Below are 20,118 nucleotides of genomic sequence, written 5' to 3' on the forward strand. Positions count from 1 at the left end.
AGCAGGTTTCTGGCTGCTGCATGCTTATATTGCTTTTGTGGGAATGTGGATCCATTTTAAATGGTGCTTGTTGCCCTGTGAAGGTTTGATCTCTTCAGACATGAACCTCTTTGATCTAATATAAGTATTATGAGCTGCTGCTTCACTTTCAGAGCAATGGTTAGACCTTTATCTTTATCATCCTTTGCAGTGACTCTTTACTGTCTGTAATCATGCTTTAGATCCCCTGTGATAGAAGGGGATTAGACTCCAGCACCTATCTGGCATCCCATGCTCCTGCAAAAACAACCCCAATTTATGCCGTGCTCTGGGAGCTTCCTTGTAGGTCACTGATCAAGGGAAAGCAGGTCTGAAGTTTTGCCCTGTTTAATGAACATCAAAGTGTCACTAACAGTGGACATGTTTTGAAATAGGTTATTCTAGAAGCAGCTCTTCAATGGGTATCAAAAAGCTTTGTTCCCTTGATTTATTCCTGGCTGCATCGATTTAGAGCAGCAAAGGGCTTGGCTGGATCATTCTTAAAGTACTTGGATTGAAATGAAAGAGGTTTTCCCCTAGTGTAATACTAAGTCGATGAGCAGCTCTGTCAAGTTGACATCTTCCGACACTGGGTTTGCTTGGGACAAGGTAAAAACATAACCACAAGGTAAGACCAAAGCTCCATTGAGTTTCCCCTTGAAGGGGAACTGCTTCATGGATCCTGCAAAAGCAGAGAGGACACAGCTCACCTGGGAAGGTTGTTTTCTCAGGCTGAAGCTCATCTCTTGCGCTTTGGCTATGCTGACTCTTGCCATCACCACAAGTGTGGAAAACTCAGTTGCATGTTCTATGAACTGGGCTGATGTTGATGTTCTCCATGCTATTTATTTAATTTAAAGCATTGCCAACTCGGGCGACCAGAAAACGACATTTGTTTTTCAAGGTTTTAATCTCATTCATAGAAAATTCCATTAATGAAAACTCCCTTTTGAAGGACTTCTGGAGACTGAAGCTTGGAAGATGTGCCAATCTCCTACCCTGAGGTTCTGGCTCAATGCTCTAGATACAGGAGAAGATACAGCTTTTAGGTCTGTATTTTGTGGGCCTTAACCACAATTTAGGCTTGTCTGGCCTGGTGCCTTTTGGAAAGAGTAGATCTGTTATAGAGAGGTCTTGCTATGTAGATATGAGAATGGATGTGCTGGCTTAGATCAAATATGCATCTAGCCCCATATCCTGTCTCTTGTGGTGCCAGCAGCAAATGCTTAGGGCAAGATATAAGACCATGGCAAGCCTCTTGGTGTTACTTCCTGTGGTCCTTCCAACTCATGGCAATTTGCAGCTGAAGGACTTCCTGAGCTATGGATCATATCTGCATCCTTGTGTGCAATCGTCCTTGATGGAGCTTTCAGTGTCTTTAATTGCTATTTGAACCCATTTATGCTTTTGGCTTCTACAACGTCCTATGACAATAAGTGATACCACTTAATTATGTGCTGTTTAAAAACATAACCGTAAATCATAATAGCCTTCACTTGTAATAAAAGCTTTGAATTTGGATAAGATTGCCAGCATGGATAAAGTCTGCATAATTACATCCGTGTATTATGTCTAGAGCAATAAGAGCCTCCTACCAAAGTGTGAGGAATACATATGACTAGATTATGGCAAGATCTTCAAGAGAGATTGGTAATTCAGGATCCCACAGCTCCCAGCTGCCTGATGGCATGTGCTTTGGCAGGGTCTGGTTTACACAGAGCTGTCCATCTGTTTTCTTTTCCCCAGTGCAGTTAGTAGGAAAGGTTTATCCATCTTTACAGACTGTGGTTTAAGGAGAAACATCAGGGGAGTTGATGCTTTCTCTGTGACTTTTGCTTCCCCAGGAATCTGCAAAGGCTTGAGGAGCAATTCTGCTCTGCACTGCTGTTGTTTCAAACCTGGTTCCTGGTTTATGGCTCAGCCTGGAAGAGTTTCCTTGTGAAAACAAGCATAGCCTTGGGCTTCTTACTCATGGGCCACAGAGGAAAACTTGGCTCTGCTGGAGAACTCTGCTCTGCGAGGTTGTTACTGTAAGGTAAGGGAGAGCTTGTACCTGCTTTGAAGCCCAACCTCACCCACCACCCATTTGACTCTGTGCAAAGCTGGACTAACAACTGTTTGCTGGAAGGAGAGAGCCCAGAGAGGCTGGGATCAGCCCATGCTCATTCAAGATGAGGTACCCTGAACATGAGAGACTGAGTCCTGCCACTGGTTCCTCAACCTGTAGGTGGCTTCCAAGAGGGCTTCCCACCTATTAGAGCAACCTGCTCTGAAGCTTGGCCTTCATATGGTAGAGAGACGTGTCCTGTGTCCTCAAGGCAACTCTGAGAGCTAGATCTGATCTGCTTCTTGGCACTTTGACCTTTCCTTCCCAATAACTGATTTTTTTTGGGGGTGGCAGAGGCAAAAACCATGTAATTCTGCAATGTTTTTTGATTGGAAACCCTCAACCTTTTGTTTTTCCTGAGGGTGCTGGTAACCTTGGTACCACCAGCTCCTCAGAGTTTCTCTGGGTGCTTTTCTGCTGTGAGTTTTGGGGGGAAGAAAAGGGGTCCGATTACTTAATCCTTTCAGCTAAGTAAAATCATCTGCACTGGTAAATTCTCCAGGAGATGTACAGTTCACTGCTTGTCAAGCCAGGATATTAAATTAAGCAATTTTCATCAGATAACACATCTTCTGGTTCATGTAAAACGTCCAGCAAATCGCTGCACTCATAATTCAGCCTGATTGAAAGTGAGCTGCTAATCCATTTCATTTTGGAGATAGGCAAGAGCATGGCAGAGGGGCCATCTCTGCAGGAGACTCCTGTTTGCAGCCATGCACATGAATGTGCTCCCCTTGGGTGCTCTGGTGCTGGTCTTTGCTGACCCTTTCAATGCTGCGTAGCGTGGCCTGGATTAGCTGCTACACAGGGAATCCTCTTAAGTGATGAAACCATCGCTTGGGGAAATCATTCTGCTTCACTTCCCTCCTGGTAGGTATGGATGGTGGAAACCTCCACTAAGGCTCATTCCTGGGTTTCTGGTAGCTTTTCTTAGTGGCCCTGAGCTCCTGCCCATCCAGAGTTATATTTGCTTCCCACGAAGGTCTTGCCCAGCCCTCTGTGGCAGCGTGACCTCCCATTGCAGCTGAACCAGGTACCCAATGCTAGAGTATGAATTTGAGCATTCAAAGTTTATAACTCGGGATGTATCATGAAAGGACCTGAAAACATTCTGGGTGTCATAGAATCATAGAATAGTTAGGGTTGGAAAGGACCATCTAGGGTTGGTAAGATCATCTAGTTCCAACCCCCCTGCCATGCGCAGGGACACCTCACACTAAACCATCTCACCCAAGGCTTCGTCCAACCTGGCCTCGAACACTGTCAGGGATGGAGCATTCGCAACCTCCCTGGGAAACCCATTCCAGTGCCTCACCCCATTTCCCAACAGCTCTTGAGGACCCTCCACCACTGAGTTCACCCTCTCTGTGGGAAGAGGTGGGACTGCAAGAGCTCAGTGATGGCTTTTCAAACCTGAAGCAGAAGCAAAGCTGCTGAAAGGTAAGTAATAAAAGGCCTATAAAATTGCCTTTTGTTTAATAAAAATTTCTGTCAGCATCTCAGGAACTAAAATTGTAGCTGGATGTTTGATGGCTGCCAGCCTATCAAAAGCAGAAGATGAATTTCATAGAATCATAGAATAGTTAGGGTTGGAAAGGACCTTAAGATCATCCAGTTCCAACCCCACTGCCATGGGCATGGACACCTCACACTAAACCATCTCACCCAAGGCTCTGTCCAACCTGGCCTTGAATACCACTAGGGATGGAGCATTCACAACCTCCCTGGGCAACCCATTCCAGTGCCTCACCACCCTGACAGGAAAGAATTTCTTCCTTATATCCAATCTAAACTTCCCCTGTTTCAGTTTGAACCCGTTACCCCTTGTCCTATCACTACAGTCCTAATGAAGAGTCCCTCCTCAGCATCCCTATAGGCCCCCTTCAGATACTGGAAGGCTGCTATGAGGTCTCCACGCAGCCTTCTCTTCTCCAGGCTGACCAGCCCCAACTTTCTCAGCCTGTCTTCATACAGGAGGTGCTCCAGTCCCTGATCATGCTCGTGGCCTCCTCTGGACTTGTTCCAACAGTTCCATGTCCTTTTTATGTTGAGGACACCAGAACTGCACACAGTACTCCAGGTGAGGTCTCACGAGAGCAGAGTAGAGGGGCAGGGTCACCTCCTTTGACCTGCTGGTCATGCTCCTTTTGATGCAGCCCAGGGTATGGTTGGCTTTCTGGGCTGCAAGTGCACACTGCCATTAGCAATAATAATGAAAATAGCAGTAGTAGGGGAACTTACCTGATGATGCTTTAAAGGTTCACACTGTTCCAGCCTCCCAAACAATCACTCTGGGAACCATTCCCCCATTTCTTCTATTTCTCTTTTAATTAAAGCTGAGTTTCCCTGTAACTCCATGACTCAAGAAACTGGGGCCTGAGAAAACCCCAAAATGTCTGTTGTCCTGAGGGACACAGGTCCTTTCCCAGGATCAGCCTGCCTCTGTCCTGGTAGGCTAAAGACAAGTGATTTCAGCTATGTCAGGTGAATTGTGTGTTTTGCCTTTGTGGGCATCCATGGCTCGCTGAGGACTACTTGGCATACCTCCCCTAGTGAGTGTTTGTGTCATCTAAATCGTCTCACCCAATTCATTTCCCTTTAGCCAAGATGGAAAACACCCATCTTCTGCTGAAGAGAAGTGAGCCAGGGGCAGCTCCGCACCTCTCCAACGCGATTAGCAAACCGGACATGAACCGCTTCATTAAAGCCAAATAACCCCGAGCAACCACATCATTATAAAAGACCCAGGAAATCCTATCACCAGGCAGAGCAGCAGTGTCCCCCCTCCCCCTGTGAGTAGAGCCTTCCTCTTCAAAACCCGGTGACCTTATGCTCCCTTCCTCCCCAACTCCTGCTGCTTTACTGCGAGGCAAAAGCCCTGTGCGATGCGTGGAGGGGTAGGGCTTTATTCCCTCCTTCCCCTCCACGGGGGGCCCGTTTTCAAAGCCCAGCTCTCTATATCCAGCCCTGCCTGCTCATAAAAGGACTCGCAGCAAAATAAAATGGCAAGTGACCAATCCCACACAACCGGCTCCTGTCTGGATGGGAGGGTTGGGGCTCAGTGATGAGCAGCCAGGACACAGTAGGACAGGTAGTGGGAGGGAGCAGAGGATCAGCAGTGATGGGTGCTGAGAATGAGCCACAGTTAGGCTTGATATTGGTTCTTTGGTGTATATATATCGCAGATAAAAGAGACTATGTGTATACGTAGTCACTCTATTGTTATAGCACCGCAATATAGTTACAGCACCACAATAATGTTATCTCTATAGGTATATTAACAAACTTTGACTGGTTTAGATATAATAATAGCAAGGGAGTTTCTTTCCTTACTCAACTCTGAGTGCACCGTCAGCATTTTCAGCCATTCCATCTTGGCTTCTTCCCACTCAGGCTCTCATTACATCTCGCATCCCACCAGTGCATCCTTGCTCTTGCTGCCTGGTGCTGTGTGAGGATCCTGGCTTCATTTTCCGCTGGCTGGGAAAATCCTGCCTCGAGTCCTTTTTTTTGGTACCAGCTCCTTAGAACTTCTTTTCAAATCGCACAAGATTTCATCTGTAAAAAACCTAGGAGGAGTTTTGCCTTAATAGAGCTGGGTTTAACCTGTTGTTGCCTTTATCAGCTGCTCTGGAAAGAAAATCAGCTTGAAACAGTCAGGTGCTTGGCACATACTCCCCTTCTCTCCATGTTTCAGCTCTAACATCAATGACTTTCAGTCTGTTGGTTCAGCCCGCATTAGCTGTGTGTGGATTTGCATGCCACTATTAATTGCAGAGCAAATTAACCTTCTTCAGACCACATGTTGCTGCTATCATGTGTGCAAATATGCTGTTAGTGACTGTAAAAAAACCCAGAAATAAAAGCACAGTTGGACTCATGTTGTTGCCAAGAGATTAAATGCCAATGCTTAAAGACTTGGCAGTGTTTCCACAATGGGACTTTTGTCGTGTAATGTTGTATCTGCTGGGATTATCCTTTGAAAAGCCTGGCAGTGTCCTCAGAAAATGCAGCCTCTAGCTTCTAATTTTCCTTTTATCTTCTTTTTTTGGCAGCCACTTGAAGAAATCCCTTTGCCATTTTCAGACTGGAGACCTTCTGTTCTTCTCTAGCAAAGTACCAGTTCTGCACGCAACAGATTTCTCCACTCAGCATCTTTGGGACACCCGTCGATCAATGACAGGGAATTTGAGTAAGAGGAGGGGTGACTTGGAAAATAAACTCTTCACGTTCAACTGACGAAGTGGGAAACATCCGCTGCTGGCCTGTCTACACCGGCTTTGATGGAGTTGTGCCAGTGTGGAGTTTGGCCAGGCGTCCTTCAAGTCATTATTCTTTCACTGGTTATTTGCTAGAGTGAATTGAAAGCCTGAGTTTTACATCTGCTTCCTCACGGACTTTCTTTCTTTCTACGATGAACACTTTATTTTCATATTTGGCTTTCACAAAGCCTGGGTTGCAAACATTGGTTTAATGGTGGCCAGGTTTTATGGGGGGAATTATGGGCTATGTGCACGCACAGGTATAGATGCGGTTTGTTATTCTACAGACACTCATCGGCAGTGAGGTATTTTTGTGGAGCTGGAAAAAATTATATGCAGAAAAAATTGTTCTGAAGGAAAACCAGCACATATGAAATCTTCCCCTTTTCTTCTTTAGTTTTAGTAGAGTCCTATATTTAGAAGCAAAAAGCAGTTATAAAGGCACAGACATCTTAAACATAGTCCAGTCTGTCTGTAGTTTAGGTAACTATTTAGATAGTCATCAATTAGATATGAACAATCAATGTTAAGGTAATTATAGAATCATAGAATGGTTTGGGTTGGAAAGGACCTTAAGATCATTCAGTTCCAACCCCCTGCCATGGGCAGGGCCACCCAAGCCCCATCCAACCTGGCCTTGAACACTGCCAGGGATAGAGCATTTACCACTTCTCTGGGCAACCTGTTCCAATGCTTCACCACCCTCGCAGTAAAGAACTTCCTTGTTTAACCTGATTATTATATTATTATGTAGTACTTATACTATCACTATAATTAACTTGATTATGAAAGTGATTATAATTAAGTCAACTGCTTTAATAACAATTAATTGTCTTGCTGCTCTCCGTAGGTCCCCATTTCCCAACAGCTCTTGAGGACCCTCCACCACTGAGTTCACCCTCTCTGTGGGAAGAGGTGGGACTGCAAGAGCTCAGTGATGGCTTTTCAAAGCTGAAGCAGAAGCAAAGCTGCTGAAAGGTAAGTAATAAAAGGCCTATAAAATTGCCTTTTGTTTAATAAAAATTCCTGTCAGCATCTCAGGATCTAAAATTGTAGCTGGATATTTGATGGCTGCCAGCCTATCAAAAGCAGAAGATGAATTTCATAGAATCATAGAATAGTTAGGGTTGGAAAGGACCTTAAGATCATCCAGTTCCAACCCCACTGCCATGGGCAGGGACACCTCACACTAAACCATCTCACCCAAGGCTCTGTCTAACCTGGCCTTGAATACCACTAGGGATAGAGCATTCACAGCCTCCCTGGGCAACCCATTCCAGTGCCTCAGCACCCTTACAGTAAAGAATTTCTTCCTTATATCCAATCTAAACTTCCCCTGTTTCAGTTTGAACCCATTACCCCTTGTCCTGTCACTGCAGTCCCTAATGAAGAGTCCCTCCCCAGCATCCCTATAGGCCTCCTTCAGACACTGGAAGCTGCTCTGAGGTCTCCACGCAGCTTCTCTTCTCCAGGCTGAACAGCCCCAACTTTCTCAGCCTGTCTTCATACAGGAGGCGCTCCAGCCCCTGATCATCCTCGTGTCCCTCCTCCTATTTTAGGTATAAAATGCTCCCTGCTCAATAGTAAGAGCCCAATGAAGCTACAGATCAGGTAAACATTTGGGTACCAGCCATATTTAGTGTTTAGCACATGCAAAGAGGATGCCGTAGTGATGCACCTGACCTCCTGCATGGCTCCTGCAATGGGATGAGGCTGTGGGATCTGAAAACACCCTAGCAGAAAGTGGGTTTGCAATGTACAGGCAAAAGATCTTTGGTTATGGACTTCCCAAAGAGGGGGCTTTGGAGAGGAGGGATTAAAACTGCCTTGTCAGCAGTCTGCAGAAAGATGTGTGCTCACAGATAACCTAGATCTTGTCAATGTGCTTTCCAAGAGGATGGCTGAGGATGTTGCTCCTCAAAGAGCAGCACCATAGCCCCTTGCTGGAGAAGTTCTCTTAATGGCTTCCATGAAGAGCAGGCTCCAAAAAAGCCCTTGGTGGCCAGCAATAAAGGTGATCCAAAGCCCCCTGATCCTCTGATAACAACAGTGGCTTGTAAGCACGTTTGGGGAGGGCTTATCCCCCCTTTGCAACAGGAGTGTGCATTTGGCTGTAAATTTCTTCCAGCTGGAAAGTCAGAGAGAACACTGATAAGCTCCCTCTGTGTCCCCCCCCAGCTGGGAATGATGGATTGACCAGAGGTAACTCAACGTACCAGCTCCTTTCTCCTCCACAGTTGGAGCATATGGAATGTATTGTGGTCTGAGGGAAATACAGCTGAAGTATTTCTCCTGTGTCTCTTCAGGAGTGTTCCAGGGTGGATTACAGCAGGTGTCACACTTAAAGCAGGTTAAGTGACAAGCCCTAGTCACCTCCATCCAAAGTCACAGCAGACCTCAGCCCCAGGCTCCAAAAGCTTTGCTGTTGCTTGGGTTTGGGTGAGATTAGCAATGGAAGCTCCAAAATATTGGAAGAAAAAGAGAGACTTTCCAATGAGAGGGGACAACAAGGAAATAGCTGAGATCTGCCTGGAAAAAATACTGCACAGTGTCTGATCCTGGGCTATGATGAGCAGTTTCCACAAAGTTCTCTTTATTCTCTGCTGTCTGAGGAATAAAACTGAACCACCACTGGTATTGCCTGGGAGATGCAGTGGTAAACGTGAATTACAGGAGGTCTTCAAGTTCTTTGAAGTTAGTAGCAATTTAGGTATTACCAGTGGTAATATTTCCAACCAAAAGCAATAGGCTGCAGTTAGCCAGCACCTTTTATTAAGGTACCCAGCCCCAGAAAGGACGGAGTCATCCCCACAGGACAAATTCACTCTGTTTTTTTCACTAATAGCTACAATTCACTTTGGGTAAAAAGCAGGATCAAGCAGAAACACCAGCAAAGGCACATCCATTATGAGTAGTCAGAGCTTAAGCTGCCAGGCTGATGGGAACTCAGACTTGAGATAAAAATCTGTGCATTGACCCATGAGGCTGAATTACCCACTATATGGAACACCCCTGACCTAATCATCTTCCAGGAAAAGACATGGTGTATTGGAAAGGATACAGAGATGCTTGGGAAGAAAATAGACAAAGAGACCATTTCTGCCCCTGGAAGATGGGACCTACTTGAGGTGGGTGTTTCCAAAGTGCTTTTGCATGTGGAAGAGTTTTCTCCAGTGAAGTTTTCACCACAGCACTGAGCAGGCTCTGATTTACAGCCCTTAGAACACCCAGGACACCACAATTGCATTTGGTTTCATGTCAGCCCTGAATGAAAAGGCAGGACTTCGTTTAGGCTAGACTTGTGCTTCTCAGGTTTTCCTTCTGCCTTGGTGCCTCCCTTCTGATCTGCAGCATCTTCTGTATTATCTGCCCTATTCAAGTCTGTACCAAACCCAAGAGTAACCTGTGCAGGGTGCTGTTGTGCCTGACACTAATGGGAATGTCAGTGGGTTTGTCTACAGTTGGGTTTTGTCCATACCCCTCCTTTTTTCTCCCCATTAAACTGCATTTTGGTGGAGCTTGAGGCTTATAGACATTTGTTTGGGATTTATGGATGTCTTGTCAGCGATAAAGGGTGAAGTTTTTTGGCCTAACACATAACGTGAAGTCGCATGTATGGAATCAGGGTATCACCATAGTCTTGGTCAGAGCCTGGTGGTGAAGAGGCAAGGTGGTCTGTAGCTTCTCTGTGCAGCGGTGTGTGCTGATAACCGCCTGCCTTGTGCTTGTAGCGAGGGCAGAGAGAGTCCAGCCTTCTTGCATGGTGTCTTGGTAAAGGGACAATAACACCCCAGAGCACATGGGTAAGATTCAGGCACAGAAATGGAGCCAGTTCTTTGTGGAAGAAAATATCTCTGAAAAAGCATCTGGACAAATCAGTCCCTGTATTTCCCTGAAAAGGACCTTCACTGGGACTCTGCTCCATAAGGAAAGGCTGTGGCATGCAACCCTGTTGTTACATGTATTTTGATTGCCAAACTCTGAGAACACGTCTGGATCCCATCGCTGAGGGCTGTGAGACCATCCATAGTCAGTGAAGGGTCAGCAGCAGCCCAAGGGGCCACCATTTCAAACCAGTTGCCTTTTTTAGGTGGGCAGAAAGATCATCTGAGGTGTCAGTCCCTTCATGCTATCTACAGATGTGGCCTGGGGACAGCCAAGCTTTGATGGTCAAGGTTGGGTAAATACCAGCCGGCATCAACCCCATTGGGTCAAGACACAGACTGGAAGATGTGCTTTCAAGCAGAGTGATGCAGAAATTCCTTTCCCTTTGAGCTTTTTGTGAATTTGTGACTAAGATAAGGAAGTTTCAAAGCTGGGGAGGTGTTGAACGTCTCCAGGCACAAGAGATGTCTAAGGAGGTAACAAAGTGCAACTTGGGTATCCTACACCTTACCAGTGAGCCATGCTTAATGGGTCAGGCAGCAGAGGTGTAATGAAATCAATAGAGTTGGAGTGCAGATCTTTGAGAGCCAGCAACTGGGTGGTTTTGGTTTTTGTGTTCATATTGTTGTTGCTAGTTTCTTTTTAGTTCTCTTTTCTTCCCCCCCCTCCACTCTTCCCTCCCTCTAAGTTTCCTGTTCTCTAGTGAAACTTTCAGGTTTAACCCTTGGGAAGGCTGAGATTTGAAGGGCAGCTGCAAGAGAGTTGAGGTCTATTAGGACAGAAGGTATTTGGCACGATTTGCACTAAGAAATATCTGTGAGAGCAGAAAATAGGAGCCGTGACCAATCCACCAGGGAAGGGGCTGAGCTTTGCAGACAGGGCTGAAGGCTCCAGCTCTAACCCCGGCCTGACAATTGATAGAGAAGAATCTTGTGCCTGTTGTATTACAGCACTAAGGAGGAACGCGCGTTCTCTCCTGATCAAAAGTCCCAAACACAACGTGCTCCCCGCTGCTCTGCCTCTGATCTGCAAATACATCGCTGGTTTTTATCACTCAGTCTTGCTTTATCTGAGCAGAGCTGGTCTCAAGCGCTACAACCTGATTATCTCTGAGGAGGTTGCCAAAAGCATGTCAGGGATCGTTAAACGTAATACTAAAGGAAGCAGGAGGAATCAAGTGGTTGGAGTAGGAAATCAGAGGGAATTCCTGGCTCAGGTTGCCAGCCCAGTGAAGGCTGGGACTTGCAGCTTGCTGTGAAACAGAAGGTCACAGCTCATCCGAGATGATTGTAAAGTCCTTTCCAATCCTAACTGTTCTATGGTTCTAAGCTTCCTCAAATCAGTGATACATTAAATGGGAATGCCAGTATTTGTCCTCTTTCCCAGCCCTCATTAAGTTCACATTTACAAACATGCATATAACCTAGAGCAACAAGTAACGTTTAAAGCTGAGCTTCAAATCCATGCAAAAGTGTTTGTTAGACTTTGCTATTTAGCCTGTGGCTTTGGATTTGGGGACAGAAACGGTGTCGGTTCAGTTTGCAGGAGAATGAACAGCAGCACAGCTGCAGCTTTTCTGTATTAGAATTAGAAAACTAATTAGAATTAGAAAACTAATTCAGTATTTCTGAATTAGAAAACAAGAAATGATATTCTTGGGCCAAAAAACTTTCTGTTTAATTTGAAATGAATTGAATTTTGCATTCAAGAAACATTGAGAATAATTTTTGAGGAAAATGGAAAGACATTTTTGACTACAAGTGGTCTGTAATGAAACTCTTTGCTGTAAAACAACAAATCAAAGTGGCTTTTCTCCATTGTTGGGCTTGCCAAAAGATTTGTGTTTAGAAAAATACAGAGTGTTTTGTTCTGACTGAATTTCCACTTATTTTGCTTCAAAATAGAACTCTGGCCAAAAATAAGTCTTTTAGGTGTAATCAAGATCAAATTAATCAAACCCCATTTGCTACTTGCTCAAAACTACTCCTTTAGCAAAGGGGGATCTTCCCAGTTAGAGAAACTGTGTTTTAATAGGAATGCAGGGTTTTTACTGGTCTTGTAACAACTTCCATAGAAATAGGATAAAAGTAGACTAAAAAAAACCACAGTATAGGCAAGAATTGTTATTAAAACCAAGCCATCCTTTGAGCAGGTGGAGTTTTTCAAAGGTTTTTATCTCAGTCTCACTCAGGTGGACCTTGGCACCTACAATCCTCTCTAGCTCTGGGTGGAAATCCTCTTTGTTGTCTCTCTCCGTTTTAGCAGTGGTGTTTGCAGTCCCAAGCTCATCTCTGATACATCAGAAGCGCCTGCTCCAGGGGTCTCTGCTTTATGAAAGGCATTTTCTTGTATTTTACTGGCATTTATGGTGTTCTTTTCCTTGTTGAAGTTGATCCATGGGGAGCATGTCTTATAGAGGTTTGGTTTCCCGTGGCTCTGTGTCTCACGGCTGGATTATCACGTGCATAATAAGGTATGAGCTCTGATTGAAACACTTCCTGAGGTTGAAGCCTTTCAAAGATCTCTCGTGCCTTTTCCAGCATCTAATGGCCATGCTGAGCTCTAGCCACGGCTGGAGTTTTGCCTCTATCCAGATGCCTATGGCCATCAAACACAGCCAACTCCTAATGCATTTGGGGCTTTTTCAGTCTGAGTTGAGTGAAATGGACCCATGGATTTCAAAAGTTATTACTGGAGGGAGCTGAGTGACGCAGAGATGATGTGATTCCTTACAAATGACTGAAAAAATCAGGTCTGGGTTGACATTAAACCTGGTGTGCTCCATCCCAGAGGGATGTTGGTTGGGAAAGCTCCCACACTGAGCACAGCCTGGAGGAGAGCACTGCAGGAGTTTCAACTCTAACAGGGTTTAACCCACCATATGGTAAACTTGGACTTATTAAGTGACTATTTAGGACCAGGACAGGAAAGGTGGAGCCACATAAAGGTGTCAGACCTACCTTAGGAGAAGCGTTGTGAACAGTGTGGCTCTGGGGACTGCCCTGGCAGATGTTTAGTCCAGAGGCTGGAGTGATGGAAAGGTTGTCTGAGCAACAGGACATGAGCTTTCACCATATAGGTGCACGGCAGCCTCGTGTAGCAGAGTGGGATTTGCTATATGGAAAAGGAATTGCCTTGCAGGTCTGCTTTAAGCTTCAGGCAAATGGTTTAATCTGAAGATTCACAATTCCTGTGAATGGTGATTTGAGGCAGACTGTGAACATGAACTTGCCAACAGATTTATCCCAGCTGAGGCTGTGTGCATCCTATTTTACACACTCAGAAATATCAGTGTTCTACCAAGGATGCCTTAGAACCCTCAGGATGCATCCAGGGTCTGGGTGTCTCTAAACCCAAGTTTAGGCTGGACCCATGTGTGGTGTGGTCATGTCTCTGCTGAAATAGTCAATGTCTGGTTGAAGTTGTCATGGGGGTTTTGGGTGCCTACTAAATACAAATCACTTAGATGAAGGCAGGTAACAAACTCCACCTGCAATCATTTTCTCTGTATCAGAGAAACCATAAAAACATTTCTGATCTCATTTCAGGATGTTAAAGTTTACAAATAACTATAATGGAGAAGAGGAAAGAATAAGGCTCTTGCTCTCGAAATGCATATAGTGTGACCCTAAAATCATTCCCCTTGTACGCATCCCACCTTGAACACCTTCCCTGAGGTGATGAGGAGGGCTGTCAGGATGAAGGTCAGTGCTGTCACCTTTATGTCTCAAGGAAAGTGGGTCCTGAAGCCAGCAAGTGGACGATAGCTGCTTTTCCTTCTCCCTTTGCTAGCTGCAGTGCAGGGTCATCGTGCTCTTCAGCCGGGCTCTGTGGTGCTGCTGCAGGCTTTGGGGTGCAGGCAGGGCAGCAGTGCAGGCAGGAGAGGCAGGCAGGCAGAGCCAGAGCGCTGTCAGCAGCTGCCTGCATTCCCATGGGGACCGTGGCACCTCGTGTGTTTTGACAGGGGACAGGCTGTTCTCCTGCTAATAGGCTGTTGGACATGGTGTTCGCTGCCCGGCGGGAGGAGAGGGTGGGAGCTTACAGACTGCAGGCACAGCTAAAGGTTAGGGATTCAGCGGTGGCACATCCATCCGGAGTGACAAGTGCGAGGATCGATATTGCCGTGCATTATTGCTCCTGGCGGGGAGTGTGGAGGTCAGCTCACACCATTCCGGCTGCGCAGGGCTGGTGCTGTCCTGCCATGGCACAGGGGAGGTGGACTGGAAAATACAGCGTATGGAGATGTGAGGGTGGGGTGATGCAGCGTGGTCGGCATCAGGGAAGGGGAGAGCTGGCTTTTCAGGTTGTGTGCCATCGGTACAGATGCAGTGTGGGGACCAGAAGCTGCCACATTGGCTCCTGTGCCTGGGTTTGTTCCAGGAAGGCAAGCTGGCTTCTACCTCTTTCTGTTTCAGTTTCTTTCTTGTATCTTTCCTGATCGGGAGAAGCAGAGGAGGAAAAAGGCTGAGTTGGTTGCTTGGTTTTGCTGCACTACAGAGCTTGAACTCCTTCAGTTTATGAGCTAAATGAGAGGGGAAAACAATTATTAACACTTGCCAGCTTAACCACTCCTAAAATCCCTGACGAAAGTTGTCTGTGGGGCCTTCCTTGTGTATAGATAATAAGTTTTATATATATACATGTATTATATACATACATGATTGATTGATTGATTGATTGATGGCTTGACTTTGCAAACAAAGATTTGGGAAGGGCTTTACCCACACTTACTACAAGGCACAATGACCAAGGCCATACATATATATATGTACATATACACACATACATGTATATACATATATATACACATATATATAGACATATACATATATTAAGTGTTAATTAGGAGATTCCATCACACAGACAGTGCTTTTGCAACAGTGATCCCTAAGTGCTTGCAGGGAGATGTGTCTCCAAGTGCCTCATCCCAACCCTATCCACGAAGGGTAGCAGTTAGGCCAGGCTCTGAGACATCCCACAGAGGACCCATGGACCCAGACTGAGGGATGCAGAGCCGTTTCCATTAGGAAAGTCTGCGTAAGGTGTTGCAGTTGGGTTGCCAAGCCTGTGAGCCCATTAAAACCCTTGCGAGTGGAACAGAAGAGCTTTGGTTTGCATGTGTCACCTCCAGGCTAAGATAAATAATAATAATGAGGACAATGAGTGATTTAGGGGATTTTCCCAGCAGAATTAATGCTGATTTATATCACAGGGTAGCAGAGGGACGGGCTGTGATAGAAGGAGTGGGTGAAGTTTCTGAATGAGACGGGGAAGGGGATGACAGTGGGGAGTGAAAAATGAAATGTGCTTGCTAAAAAAAGCCAAGTGGAGCTGGCTGGAGCACTGCATGGAGCAAAGCAGGTGACATAAATAAACTCAGCCCTTGGCTGACATAAATAAACCCAGCCATTGCCCTTAGCAGGGATCACTCACTCTGTCATTAGATGGAGTTATTAGTGTCTTCGGTTGCTATATGAGGGAATATAGGGGTCTGTAAGAGAACGTAAGAGTGTCTCTTCATCCTGTGGAGCCAATTAAATAGAAGTGATGGAGAAAATGAGTTTAGGTAAAAAAATGACTGCATGAGTTATAGGACTTTGAGGGTGGGCTTTGTAGGATCCAAATTAAAGCACCTAACCTCTGGCTAGAGAGCTTGTTCCACAGACCTTGAGCCAGTCAGAAGCTCTGTTTGGAGAGCCTTGCCACCCACAGGGACCTGCTAGAATCCTCTCTGGTGTCCCAGGGGAGCCAGAGCCCTGGAACTGCTTCCTTTTAGATGTCCCCAGCTGTGAGCTCCTGATGCCAGTGTCCCCCCTTTACAGCACAGATAGCCCATCTGATCACACAAAGGGTGATGGGACCCTCTGGGTTGCTCCTGCTTGAGTTTAGCCATGGGATCTTGGCCGTTGACTGCAATGCATTGACTATGAATACAAGGCATTGCTGATCAGCATCAGCAATGAGATGGTGTGTACCAGGGAGGTGAAGCAAAGCTGTCAACCTGCTCATTGGGCTGTCAAGGAGAAGAGGATCGTTTCTTTGATGTGGTGCCAATGCTTCGGAGCAGCAGAAAGCTTCATCACATCTTCAGATAACAAGTTCTCTTTTTCGTTAATGTGAACTTTATCTGGCAGCAGCCCCATTACAGAAACAACAGGTTGGATCAATGCAGAAGGCTCTCCCAAACTCCCTCTGCTGGGAAAGAGGGCAGTCACAAATCTATGGGGAGCTCATTGGCCTCTGCAGCTGCCTGCCTGGAAGTAATCCCTGTAATGAGCTGCCCCCGTTTCCTTGAGACGCATTGCAGCATGGCTTTGGGGACCCAGGACATCCCACCCCTGTGGGTAATGGCCTGCTGGCTCCCAGGCTCTGGCTCCCTGCTTGTCTTTATCCTGCTCCCACACACAGCATCACCAGCTGGTGGATTCTCTCCCAGTGCTTTCATCTGTCCCACTGCTGCCATGCAAGTGATGGCTTCAGAGGCTTCCCGATGCCTTCTGTGTGTCCTCTGGGATGCACAGCCTTGCTGGGGGATGCATGGACAGATGCTGCAATGAGACAGGGGCTGGTTCTTCCTCCAGACCCCAGACAGCAGCCAAGTCCTGACTCCAGGGTTCATCTGGCTACTTCATAAGAGTGGACTTGAAGAGGTTCTCTGACTCTCAGGGACTCAGCTTGAAGAAGTAATGTAACTAAAATGCACTGGGACCAGGGACATATGCAGGACAAAGCTGGTTTGGGAGGCGGTAGGCTGGAAGGACATTAGGTACAAGAGCAACAGCACAGCTTTGGAACTGCTAAAATATTGATTGCATTCTTCAAGCCAAGCATAACATATCCTTCTCCCGCTGTGCTGCCCATGTTCAATGTGCTGATCCTCCCTCTACCTTTCTCTGCTAGCACTGGGCAGGATAAGCCCATGTCTGTCTGCATCCCTTTAAAGATGGAACAGCTCAGTATTTCAAAGTCTTTGCCTAGGAAAAGAGGGATTTTACCTCCCTGCAAGCTGATGGTTTGCAAGGAATTCCCTTTAACACACTTTCCCAGGGTGGAATGAGACATTGTGCCTGCAAGCCCAGGGATTCCCCTCCACCACCTTCCTGCTCCTGCCCCAGATGCTGCACTTTGGTCCCTTCTGCACCACACAGCAGGCTCAGCATCCCCAGTCCTGCCCATGCCACCCTCCGTGTCTCCCATCATAGCCATGCACAATGATGCTGCAGAGATGGTCGGTGGACCCACAGCCACACTGAGCAAGCTCCCCACCACTCCAGAGTGGCTGCATTGGTCTTCCTCCCCCACCAAGGAGTCCAAAAAGCCACCGTGACTCAGTCCTTTTCCACAGGCAGAGTTTCCAACTCGTGCAATACTCAGTGTTTTTCTTAGAGTCCTGGCTCCTGAGGCTCTGTAATTACTGGAGCTTTCATTTTCTTTAAATAGAGTCCATTTCTAACACTCCTACTCACAAAAATGGCCAGGAAATGTGACCTTTGATGAGCTCAGAAGGCACAGAGTGAAAATCCAAACTTCATTCTTTCTGATTCTTTCTTTTTCCAGTTTTCTTTCATGTCATGGATTTTACAATCTTCTCTTGCAGACTGGGGTTGCTGGAAGTCATCTTTCTTTACCCCTTGAGTCTTGCAACGTTGCAAAGGAGTTTGTGCCTTGGTGGTGTTGACATCTCAGGTGCATTGGCTTCAAGAATTCAGTGTTGATGTTTTTCTGCCTGGCAATGTGCAGTTTTGTGCTATGGAAGGTAAGTGGGAAGGTAGCAAATCCCAACCTACACAGCAACCATTGCTGGTCTGGCTTGTCTCTGTATGTCCTGGATCTATTGGTTGGTTTGAATTCCATCAGAAAACCCGGAGTTTATGCTGGTCAAATTTAACTGTCTCCCAGAAGAGCCTCGGGTCTTTACAAGCTCTGTTTTGCTGAGTGATGCTGCATTTCCAATGCTCAGGCAAACCACAATCCCACACCGCACCGGTCCCTAAGCAGAGAATGTTCTGGTTCCAACCCTGAAAGCTCTTGCACTCCCTGCTCTTTTTAACCCCATAGCAAGGCTGAAGGTTCCAATTTGTCCTGCCCACAGGTGCTATGAGGGTAGAAGTCACAAATAAACCTTGTGCTTCCTGGCTCACAAAACAGTCCAGGATGTCCTGGGTTATGTACAGCTATGGACAGCTCAAATTTGGCTCTGGACTTTGTGATGCAAGGGTGTGATGTATATTTTAAGCTGGTCTTTGAAGTTTAGAGGAGAAACAGAAGTGCTTTCCTTGGGTGATTCAGTCCACCCCAGCAGCAGCCATACCTTAAGCATGAATGGATGAATGACGTGTTAGAAGAGCTGCCCTTTTCTCCCTGGTTTGAAAGGTGTCTGGAAAGCTAGTTGCTATCCCCTAGCTTTGAAGTTTAACAGTAGGTGAGATGGGAAAGCTCATTTGATGCTGCTGTGCTGGGATGCGCTACGGAGAAGCAGCATTACCTGGTGACAAAGAAGGAACCCTGCCCTATCCCACCCACCAGCATCAGGGATACATGCAAAATGGAGCTGCTACACAAAGATCCAGTGATGCAGGTAATGCTCCAGCTGAAGTTTTTGGTCTATGGAACACCAGGTATTGCAGCCGTGACACACAGAGGTACAGAACACCGGCCTCTGCAGCTGAAGGAGCAATGCTGTGATTTCCTTGAGGTGTTCATGAAACCATCAGCGTTGAAGATCTGTCTTCTGTCCTCAACCAGCACAAAGTGGCAGCCAGAACACAAGGGCAGAGACCAGGGAATTGCTTTTTGAAGTCATCCAGTTATTTAACAGCAAAACACAGTGATCTCCAGCAAGTGAGAAGCTCACTATGAAAAGCAATCCAGAGACATTCCAAAACACATACTTTGTGGAGTGGGAAGGAGGAGCATGGATTTTTAGCAGCATCAATCAATGCGCTGGCCAAAGTCACACGAGACCGTGAAAAAGATGGAAAAGTTTAAACAAGCCTTGGAAGCAGCCCAGGATCTGGTCATTCAGTCTGCAGGACCTTTTATGAATAATGCTGTAACACAAGCCTGTAATAGAAGCATCAAGATCCAGCCCATTGGTTTTCCAGTCGGAGTTTCCCATTCCAAGATGAATGACTTGGATTTTGGGGAGGGAAAGTAGCAGAACTGGTTTGTCTCCTGGCTGGGAGAGTTTGGCTTTGGAGAGCTCAGCTTGCAGGAACAGTGCGAACTTTCTCCCCTTGAGATTTCTCTTGGCCTGGATCTACTCTTTAGTCTCTGTTATTTACACCTCTATTACATAGTCAGGAGATTGCTTTCATTCTACTGTAGGAGATGCTCTGCTCCCTTTGATGGACACCTGATTGCCATGTAGTAGCCAGAGCCTTGAAGATCCTGTAGACCTGTACATGCTCTCTTTTCTTTCTTCTCTCCTCTTTCTTCTCTCTCATATCCATGCTGACATCTGAAGTTTATTGTTCTTGAGGCTGCAGAATGGAGGAAGAGGAGTAATTTCACTACAAAGGCTACCAAAGTGCCTTCCCCGTAGTGTAAGTGGCTTTTCTGTAGCTCTGTGACCCCACTTTTCCAACAGTAGCAGAAGAGAGTGGGACTCGCCATAGTGAGAGCTGCTCCTGTGCTTTAGATTAAAGCTGACTTGCTCCAGATCTTCATAGCAAAACACACAGAGTATTCTCACTTCTATTTTCCCTATTCCCCAGCAGCAGCCTTAAGCACAATCCCCTTTGCCACTGCTAAGAGAAGGATGAAGAAATAGATGTGGGAGGTTGTGTTTCCCAACCATCTTATGAGTCAGAAGTCTCTGGAAAGGATGGGAGAGGATGGATGGGA

At 46.3% G+C, this 20,118-nt stretch overlaps 1 long non-coding RNA gene across 2 annotated transcripts in view; it reads left to right on the top strand.

Moving 5' to 3' along the window:
• The window catches only part of LOC134170316 (uncharacterized), a 28,717-nt gene extending 21,326 nt beyond the window's left edge, over positions 1-7,391 (top strand). The window contains exons 3-5 of one of the 2 annotated variants that reach the window (XR_009967227.1): positions 4,728-4,917; positions 6,181-6,317; positions 7,238-7,391. This is a non-coding gene — a long non-coding RNA (uncharacterized LOC134170316). The remainder of the gene's footprint in view (positions 1-4,727; positions 4,918-6,180; positions 6,318-7,237) is intronic. The other variant, XR_009967228.1, reaches the window with a different exon arrangement.
• The last annotated feature ends 12,727 nt before the right edge of the window (positions 7,392-20,118 follow it).

The sequence above is a fragment of the Pezoporus occidentalis genome, unplaced genomic scaffold (genome assembly GCF_034315485.1).
Source record: "Pezoporus occidentalis ecotype Australia unplaced genomic scaffold, CSIRO_AGI_Poc_V1 ctg37, whole genome shotgun sequence".
Taxonomy (NCBI): domain Eukaryota; kingdom Metazoa; phylum Chordata; class Aves; order Psittaciformes; family Psittacidae; genus Pezoporus; species Pezoporus occidentalis.